The following is a 9,225-nucleotide window of genomic DNA, read 5'->3' on the forward strand; positions in this document are numbered from 1 at the left end:
TCAGCAACCCATCGGATATCTCCTGCGGGGTCGCCAAGGTCTGAAGTGCACGCAAGTGCGAATTGATTTTGTCGCTGAGCGCGCGCAAGCCGATAGCCGAGCCCTTCTCCACCCCTTGCAGCCCGAAAATAGCCTTGACGTGTGCCTGAAAATGTAACAGTTTATTATCGAATCGCAACATTAGTAAATTCAACGCCTTGTCGTAATTCTCCTCAGAAAGTTCCAAGGAACGAATCGTATCCAGCGCAGCACCATCTAGACATCCACGAAGATATTGGAATTTTTCGATGATTGGTATACGATGGTCTTTGTGCACCATTGTCGAGAACATCGAGTGGAATTCTGGCCAATCCATGTAGTTCCCACCGAATCGCGGAAGCTGCAACTCGGGCATTCGAGAACGGCCTATACTATTATAGGCGAACAACGACGAATTCCCCTCGAGAGTATGCCGAGCCGTTGAATTGGCAACATTTACCGTGCGAGCAGCCATCAACTCCCGCGACAGCCTGGACCTAACCTTGACATAAACATTCGAAAAGTCCAGCCGGGCATCATGGGCTAACTGCAGGAAATCCAGCCTTTCAAGGCTCGTTTGAGCGGCATCGAAATCCGCATTCATTCGCTCGATTTGATCTAAGCGAGCTTGAAGTTCTGCCTCATCTAACTCGGCAAGCTCTTCCTTGGTAAGAAAGCGATCCATGGCCTTTAGTTGGCGCGCGATGGACTCGGCCTTGTGCTTGTAGAAATCTACATCACTCGGCATTGCTGCGTTCGCGACATTGGTAGGCTCAGGTGCTGCCATGTTGAGGTTTTAAAAGAGTCTCTCAGCACGACCGAAAAAGACACCCTGTATACGTATAAACGTGGGAACCGAAAGCAGGGGGATTACAGCTAATGCCTTTAGCTGTGCGGCTGTGCGAGCTGTCCGATTCCGCTTTGTACTCCGCTTGAGTGTATTAGTGAGTTCGCTGCACAGCCTACCGCACTGCACTGACCGAATTGTCGCGACAGAGAAATTAATAGCCAGCAATGCGTGTATGTAGGTGTATGTAAGTGTGTTTTAGCACCGAATTGTGCTTAACCGCCGAAAATTTGCTAGGGCTAACGAATGTCGATCGCGAATGATTATTAATTGACACTGCAACTCAGAGATCACGTCGGGGTCACCAAATTTTATGTGGAGATAATGTTTTTTATCCCCAATCGGCCGACTAATTATTTCGAATTAAACAAAACTCGGCGCAGAAATAAAATTACGATATGTTCTTTAATGCGTGACATCCAAATTGCAAGTGTGGCTTGCCTGCCCTTTACATTGCCGCTCCGATCGCTAAGCGCAGCTTCGCTCGGCCGACGTCGGTAGGCAGACGCAAAGCGGAGATAGCGAAGAGCGAGCTGGCAGAGAGCGTTTAGCAGGGCAAGCAAGCGCAAAGCTTTAACAAACAAGTGAGTGACATAGACATAAGTAACAAACAAAATAAGCGGCTGAGGGCCAAGAATTAGGTGCTATTTGGCAAGCAGCTAATCGGCTGGGTTCTGCTCCGAACAGGGCTTTTAGATCGGTCCAGGTGTTGGGTTGAAGGCTTTGTGATAAAAGTTGTGCTCGTCCGCACAGTTGACCCTCAGTGGCTCCGTACATGATGCTTTGTTGCCGGATGTCTTCTGTTGGGTACAATTCGGAGATGTACTCAATCCTGCTTATGAACGAGCTTAGGCGTTCTTGGCATCCGTCGTATGGTGGGATTTGCCTGATTGACTTCAAGGCTTGGTTCAGGTGTATTTCTGTTAGCGGCATGTTGATTTCTTTTTAGTTTTTTTTTTTTTCTAATATTAGTTGAGTTTCAATCGTGTGTAGATTCTTTGGCGGATCTCTTTAGTATTAGCGTTACTTTTTCTCTGATCACTGTAGGTTATTACGCACTGTAACTGTCACTACGCCAATTGATCGTCTTAAAAAAAGGATTCACTTTTAACTGAGATCCTACCGACTGCGCTATATGCGACACTTCAGATTAAGTTTTAAAAAAGGGTTTATTCTTTCACTTAAACTTAGCGTACATTGGATAGTTATTTCCCCGACGATGACTGAGGTCTGATGTCTTGAACGGAATTAACTTTGGTTGAATTCTCCGACGGTGTCGCGATTGACGTTTGTCTTGAACAGAACTGAGTTGGCTTCTTAGATGTAGACTATTTATATTATGATGCTCGGTTTGGGATTCGGATTTGGATTCGTAGGCGTTGGCTTCGACTTCGGCTTCGGAGATGGAGTACATGACTCGATCGATATGTGGGAAAGCCGGCTTTTGATGAAAGGCTTCCGCTGCGTATGAGCGGTGTTGCATTACTTGGGGGTGGCTGAGAATAGGGCCTCTGATTGGTCAGCTAGGATGGTGTGATTCTTGAGAATCGATTAGTAATTGATCTCTGAAGAGTGGCGTGATTCTGGTGCGGCTGGATTCTAGTGCGGCTGGATTCTAGTGCGGCATCTATTGTTTTATGTTCAACTTCCAGTTTAGGGTGTTTGTTTACATTGCCTGCAATCGGCTACGCGTGGTCAATTTCGAGCGTGAGATTGTTTATGAGGGTTCGAAGCTGAGGGTGTCGTATTGTTTATAGTATTGTGGGTGCAGGGTAATAGACATAGACAAGGGTATGCGGAGCATGGACTATAGATATGTCACTATATATGTATTTACATACGTGTGTGCGTTTTTCCCAATTTGCATTTGATTTTTATAGAAATTAACCAAACTATTTTGAATAGTATTAGAAGAGAAGAGAAGAGGGGGGAATATAGAAGGAAAATTCGAATATTAAAGTCGGAAAGTAAGAGAGCAATGGTGGAAAAGAGCGAGACGGAAAATAAGAAGGTCTGAAATAACAGGAGAGGTCAGTGAGGTGATGTGGCAATGCTGCTGTTGCCGAGCTGTTTAGACTGCGGCGGCTGTTAACTCGCTGTTGATACCCTGCTAGCGCGATGATGCGGCAGTTTTGTAAAACAAAATGTCTGAAAATTGAAGAAACTTTCACGTTATTGCTTGGAATTTCACTTACCGCCGATGGGTTGTTGGTGTAGACGGAGCGCTGGCGCACCCCGTTGGGCGGCTTGGTGGGCGAGCGCAAGATGTTGTTGATTTTGTCGTTCATCTGAGCACGCGACAAGAAGTCCTCGGCATTGAAGATCCCCACACGGGCGCCCTTCGGGCTGCTTACTTGCGAGACCGGCTCCTGCTGGGAAGTCTCGCAGTCCGATGACTGGCACTGCGCCTCCTTGGTGCTGACCTTGGGCTCAACGGACTTCAGCTCGGTGACCATTTTGATTTGGCAACTTTTTTCTTCTCGCTCTTTCTTTTCGTCAAGTGAGTTCACAAAACCGGCGTTTTTCACTTTAAATATGTGTGAACTTACTTGAGAACACGCGCGTGCTAAATACAGTTTTAGAATATTTTGTTCGACACTTCTCACTACGACTCTGAGACGAATTTTAATTTTTATATTTAATTTTCCACTTTACATGAGCTCCGCTCGCTGGCACAATTTTCGAAAGGATGACTGTTCGGATTTTCCCACTGAAAGTCGTCGCCTGCTCAAACCGGAATTCAAAGTGAAAAGCAGAGCTGTCTCCCGATTATAATCGGAGCGATATTCAGGGCTGCATTTCAATGTTGTATGGATGTAGATCAGATACTAATTACTGTACATTTTCGTATTATTAATGATACTCCGTGGCTTGAGTCTTGAGCTTCACAAAAAATGGTTTACAAATTTTACCAAATGGTTAAATGGTAAAATGTTTAATTCGTACACTGTTCATTTTCACCTTGTTCGATCCTTTCGGATTCCTGTAAAGAAAATTTACCAAATACAATTCGTTCACAGACTTGCATTAAGGCGCCGCACTGACGCTGATCTATCCACAAGCCTGGAAAAAAGTATTGACCCGTCATCGTTTTGGCCCAAAGTAACTTCATTCTGGTCATGGCTATTTGTGGAATACTTCTGGCAGTCTTAATTTAATTTGGATCTCTTCCATAAACTGCGTGCACTGCAACTCTCTCTTCCCTAACTCCTCTCAAATCTGATTTCCCATAGATTATTAATTGGTACTTTGTATCGTTGCCCAACTAGAAATGGATTTAAGTCAGCTTGAATGCATTTCCGTCGGCCCGATTGACAACTATATCCCCTCGCCTGCTCACATGATTGATGCTGGCTTTCACTTTTTCGGCTAGAGCGCATTGACTTCCCCTGCATTTGGCCATCGCTGCCCACGCAGCATGGCACAGCGAATATTCGCCTAAAAATTCTATCTCATTTTGCTTGTGACATATTTGAAATTTATTTTCGGTGCTGATGCTGCCACCCCGATGCTGTTGCTGTTGCTGTTGCAGCTGCATCTGCACCTCCGCCCACGCACTGCATTGACTCAGTTTGAGAGTGAAAATAAAAAAGAACAGTTGGCAAATACTGTATTTATAGAAAATGCAATATGCATGGAATCCGAATGAAATACGGAAACTCATTTGTAAAAAGCTACAATGCCTTGACCGGCTCCACCACCTCTTTTGTTTTCACTTACAGCAGCCGCAAGCGAACAAATTGGTTAACCTCCTTTTATTTTTTTCCTTTCCTTTTTTTGGTAGTACGAGTCCATATTTATGGTTCGTAAATATAAATGTGGGATTTTTGTCGAGCCATTACCAATTGGACGGCCATTTACGGCAGGCAAAGGCAGAGAGGAAGCAGAATTGTGGTCTTTTTATACCCGATACTCAAAATGAGTATTGGGGTATATTAGATTTGTGGTAAAAGTGGATGTGTGTAACGTCCAGAAGGAATCGTTTCCGACCCCATAAAGTATATATATTCTTGATCAGCATCAATAGCCGAGTCGATTGAGCCCTGTCTGTCTGTCCGTCTGTCCGTCCGTCCGTCCGTCCGTCCGTCCGTCCGTCCGTCCGTCGTCCGTCCGTCCGTCCGTCCGTCCGTCCGTCCGTCCCCTTCAGCGCCTAGTGCTCAAAGACTATAAGAGCTAGAGCAACGATGTTTTGGATCTAGACTTCTGTGATATGTCACTGCTACAAAAATATTTCAAAACTTCGCCCCGCCCACTTCCGCCCCCACAAAGGACGAAAATCTGTGGCATCCACATTTTTACAGATACGATAAAACCAAAAACGCAGAATCGGTGAGGATGACCATATCTTCTACAGTGCAAAATCTGAACCAGATCGCATAATGATTATAGCCAGAATCAAGAAAACAATTTCATTCGTTCTCGCTCTGTCTCTCTCTAACACACGATCTCAGAACCTATAAGAGCCAGAGCAACCAAATTTGGTATCCACACTCCTGTGATATCGGACCTTGACCGTTTCGTGTCCAAATTTCGCCACACCCCCTTCCGCCCCCGCAAAGGACGAAAATCTGGGCATCCACAAATCTCAGAGACTATTAAGGCTAGAGTAACCAAATTTGGTATCCGCACTTCTGTTAGATCTCACTATAAAACGTATATCTCAGAATTTCGCCCCACCGCCTTCCGCCCCCACAAAGAACGAAAATCTGTTGCATCCACAATATTGCACACTCAAGAAAACTAAAAACGCAGAATCATAGATAATGATCATATCTATCAGATTGCTGAATCTGGATCAGATCAGATAATTTTTATAGCCAAAAGGAACAAATCAATTTGCACTGGCTACGCAGCCCCCGACGTCACGCTCAGACTGATTTTCTGTCTCTCTCGCACGCACTCCTTGTCGTGTCGTTTAATATTAGCGGCGTCTGCCGGAGGAGAGCCATACTGACTTAGTATCGGGTATAACTGTAGAGTTGCGGTCTCCGCAGCAACTCACAACGTTCCCCCTCGTTCTAGTTTGAATTGCTTGTTGATTATTTGCTTGCCACATTTTATTTAACTAGATTTCGTTTCGCAGAACGAATGTGTAACAGTAAGCTTTTGGCAGCGAGCACTGCTCTGAAATATTCTATCTATGCTCCAAGGGGATTTCATTTCCACTCGGTCGAATGCGAAATGTGGAAAAACTATTTGCTTCGACCCAAGAAAACTCATGAAAGTGTCAGTGAACTTTGGCGCAGACAAATCCGGCCCAGACGGGATGCACTGGCTGCACAGCTGAAGAGGGTTGCAATCGTTGACGTCATAGCAGTTGGAACAGAGGCGTCATCAGGCGGCAGAAGTAGAAGAGGCACGCAGCCAGATTGATGGGGAACTTGTGGCATAATTGACATGGTTTTAAAAATCCATTCTTAATGTGTTTCGCCTTCGCTATTAAATCCTTTTCCATTTGCATTAAAAACAATTAGCGCCCGCGACGCCACTTTCCTTTGTCGACAGCGGGAGAGGGAGCGGGGGGAGCGGGGGAGCCTTGCCTCCGGTTTGGGAGGGGGAAAATTAATTGATTGTCAAGATGAGGCAGCGGCAACAAATAAATGTGTCTGGTCATTCAGCAGGCGATATTTGTTGCCACACACTCGCATATAGAGTAGATAATGCCGCGTCGTCTGTCAGCTATGTAATTACATTCACACATATCCGTGTACACACACACACGTACAGGGACACAGTGTGTATTCTAGTGAGTGCGGTCGTGTTTTTAAATCGTTCCGTATAATTCAGTGGAAAACGTCGGAAGTTAGCCTGGAAAAGAGGCAGAGAGTAGTTAGTGCGAGCCATAGTAGAACTCCCAGAACCTATACGGGTTCAGGAAATGGAGGTCGACGCTGGACGCCATCTTGAGGGTCGTACAAACGGCGGAGGAAGCCATTGCTGGGACTAGGTGGAGAGGCGGAACCAAGTCCTATTGTCTGGTGGTGACACTGGACATAAGGAACGCCTTCAACTCGGCCGACTGGACCCGGACGCTGGAGGCACTGAGGTCCTTCAACATCCCGGGCTACCTACTGAATAAAGCGCGCAGCTATTTCAGCAATAGGGTGCTGATAATGGACACATGTCAGGGCTCTAGGGCATACGAAGTCTCAGCCGGAGTCCCGCAGGGCTCCGTTTTGGGACCTCTGCTCTGGAACGCCATGTACGACGGGGTCCTACGGCTCCCGATGCCAGCCAACACTACCCTGGTGGGTTTCGCTGACGACGTCGCAATAGTGGCGGTAGCGAAGGAACTTGCCGCAGTGGAGGAGCTTGCCAACGTCGCCATACAAGCCGTCGAGGCGTGGCTAGCCGCCGCGGGGCTGGAGCTGGCGGCCCAAAAAACGGAGGCGGTCCTGATATCCAGCCATAAAGTGGTCGAGACCGCCAGAGTGCAGGTTGGTGGGACCGCGATCGAATCGCAGAGGTCCATCAAGTACCTTGGAGTCCTCATCGACACGCGCCTGTCCTTCAAAGAGCATCTAGAATACGTCCACACGAAGGCCGGTGGGACCGCGGGAGCGCTATCCAGGATGTTGCTAAACACCAGAGGGCCAAAGCAGGCAACGAGGAATCTGCTGACGAGCGTCGTAACGTCGCAGATGCTCTACGCCGCACCGGTGTGGGCAGAAGCCGCGAAGGTGAGGAGCTACATGCGAGGAGTGGAGGCAACGTACAGACTGTGCGCCATTAGGATCGCGTGCTCGTTCCGGACCATCTCAGACGAAGCCGCGTTAGTCATTGCCGGGCAAGTTCCGCTCAGGTACCTGATAAGGGAGAGGAAGGAGATCCATGATGCCATGACAGACAGTGCAGCCGAGGTACGCTCCAAAGCAGAAATTAAGGACGCCGCCAGAAGGACCAGCATAGACAGATGGCAGACTCGATGGGACCACTCATCCAAAGGCCGATGGACCCACACCCTCATCCCAAGCATAGCACGGCCAGGTGGATTTCTACCTTCCCCAGGCACTGAGCGGACATGGCTGCTTCCGCGGCTACCTCAAGCGCTTCGGCCACGAGACAGAGGACTGGTGCCCCGAGTGTGGCACAGGCATAGAGGAGGACGCTCGCCACGTCCTCTTCGACTGCCACAGGTTTGACCTCGAGCGTCAGACATTGGAGACAGCAGCAGGGTCTAGGGTCAGCACCGAGACTCTGGTGCCGCTGATGCTGGCAGACCCGAAGGTGTGGGAAGCGGTCGCGGAGTTCGCCTCTAGCGTGATGCGAACGCTTAGGTCCTTGGAGAGAAGGCGGAAGGAGCAGACGGAGTAGGTGTCCACGCCACTGCGAAGCAATGCTTTGCGGCAGTACCGCAGTCCGCGGGGCCCCTAGTCCCAACATACTCTTGTCCGTTAAATTAAGTTAAATATAAATAAGTATATGAATATAAAAAAATTCCTGGCATTCCTGGCATTTTCCTCATTCCTCATCGAATCATCGTGCAGGGCTCGTGAAATTTGAGTGACTGTGTTGTTTACACATCTCAAGTAAATCCGAGCCCGCGGCGACATCATCCTCGAGTGAATCATGGGGATTTCCTGGAAGCAATTGTCGCCTCCGCTGTGGCTTACCCAAGAGGAACACACAGTCCGAGGGGGATCTATGGCTGGTCGGATGGTTAGTCGGATTGGTCTGCGGTCTATGTCTGCCGTGCCGGCCTCTTGGCGTCATCTGCCGTCTCGGTACTTGCCAAAAACCCCATCCAACCGGCCCTTTCCCCGCGCTGAGGTGTGCTAAGCACTCGGCCAGAGGGTGTACGTGGGGGGGGAGCTGATGCAAAACTTTCGAAAGATTTAATGTATGCTGGCGCGGTGCCCGCGGTGTCGGGCCACATTTCACGCTTCATTTGCCAGCGACGGGAAAACCAAACGGACAGAGGGTCGGACGGATGCCGGCGGTGACGTTGTCGTGTCGGGTTTGATTTTGATAAAATAGGCCAAAGTGCTCATCAATAATCATTTCTGTAAAAATCCGTGAGCAAAGCAATTATTTTTACAAAATGAACGCCCGCTCCACACACCATTCAGGGCAATCCATTTTCTGTGTGTGTGTGCATCCTTCACACATCAAAAATAATAATACTTTGTGGGTAGAAACGTATGTTCTTTGGACGTTGACATGCAATGACTGCATCTTTCAAGAGGCGATGCAGTTACTGCACCGTCAAGTAGCCCGTGTGACACCAGCAGAAGGCTGTTACGCGCGGATCCCAGGCAAAACGCAGCCCTCCTCCCGCCCAACCGACCGAGGGGCGCTGCCGCATGATGCGCGGTGCGTAGCCAAACCAAACGCGAACATGCAAGAAAGATAGCTATTAG

This window comes from Drosophila miranda, assembly GCF_003369915.1.
Source record: "Drosophila miranda strain MSH22 chromosome Y unlocalized genomic scaffold, D.miranda_PacBio2.1 Contig_Y3_pilon, whole genome shotgun sequence".
NCBI lineage: Eukaryota > Metazoa > Arthropoda > Insecta > Diptera > Drosophilidae > Drosophila > Drosophila miranda.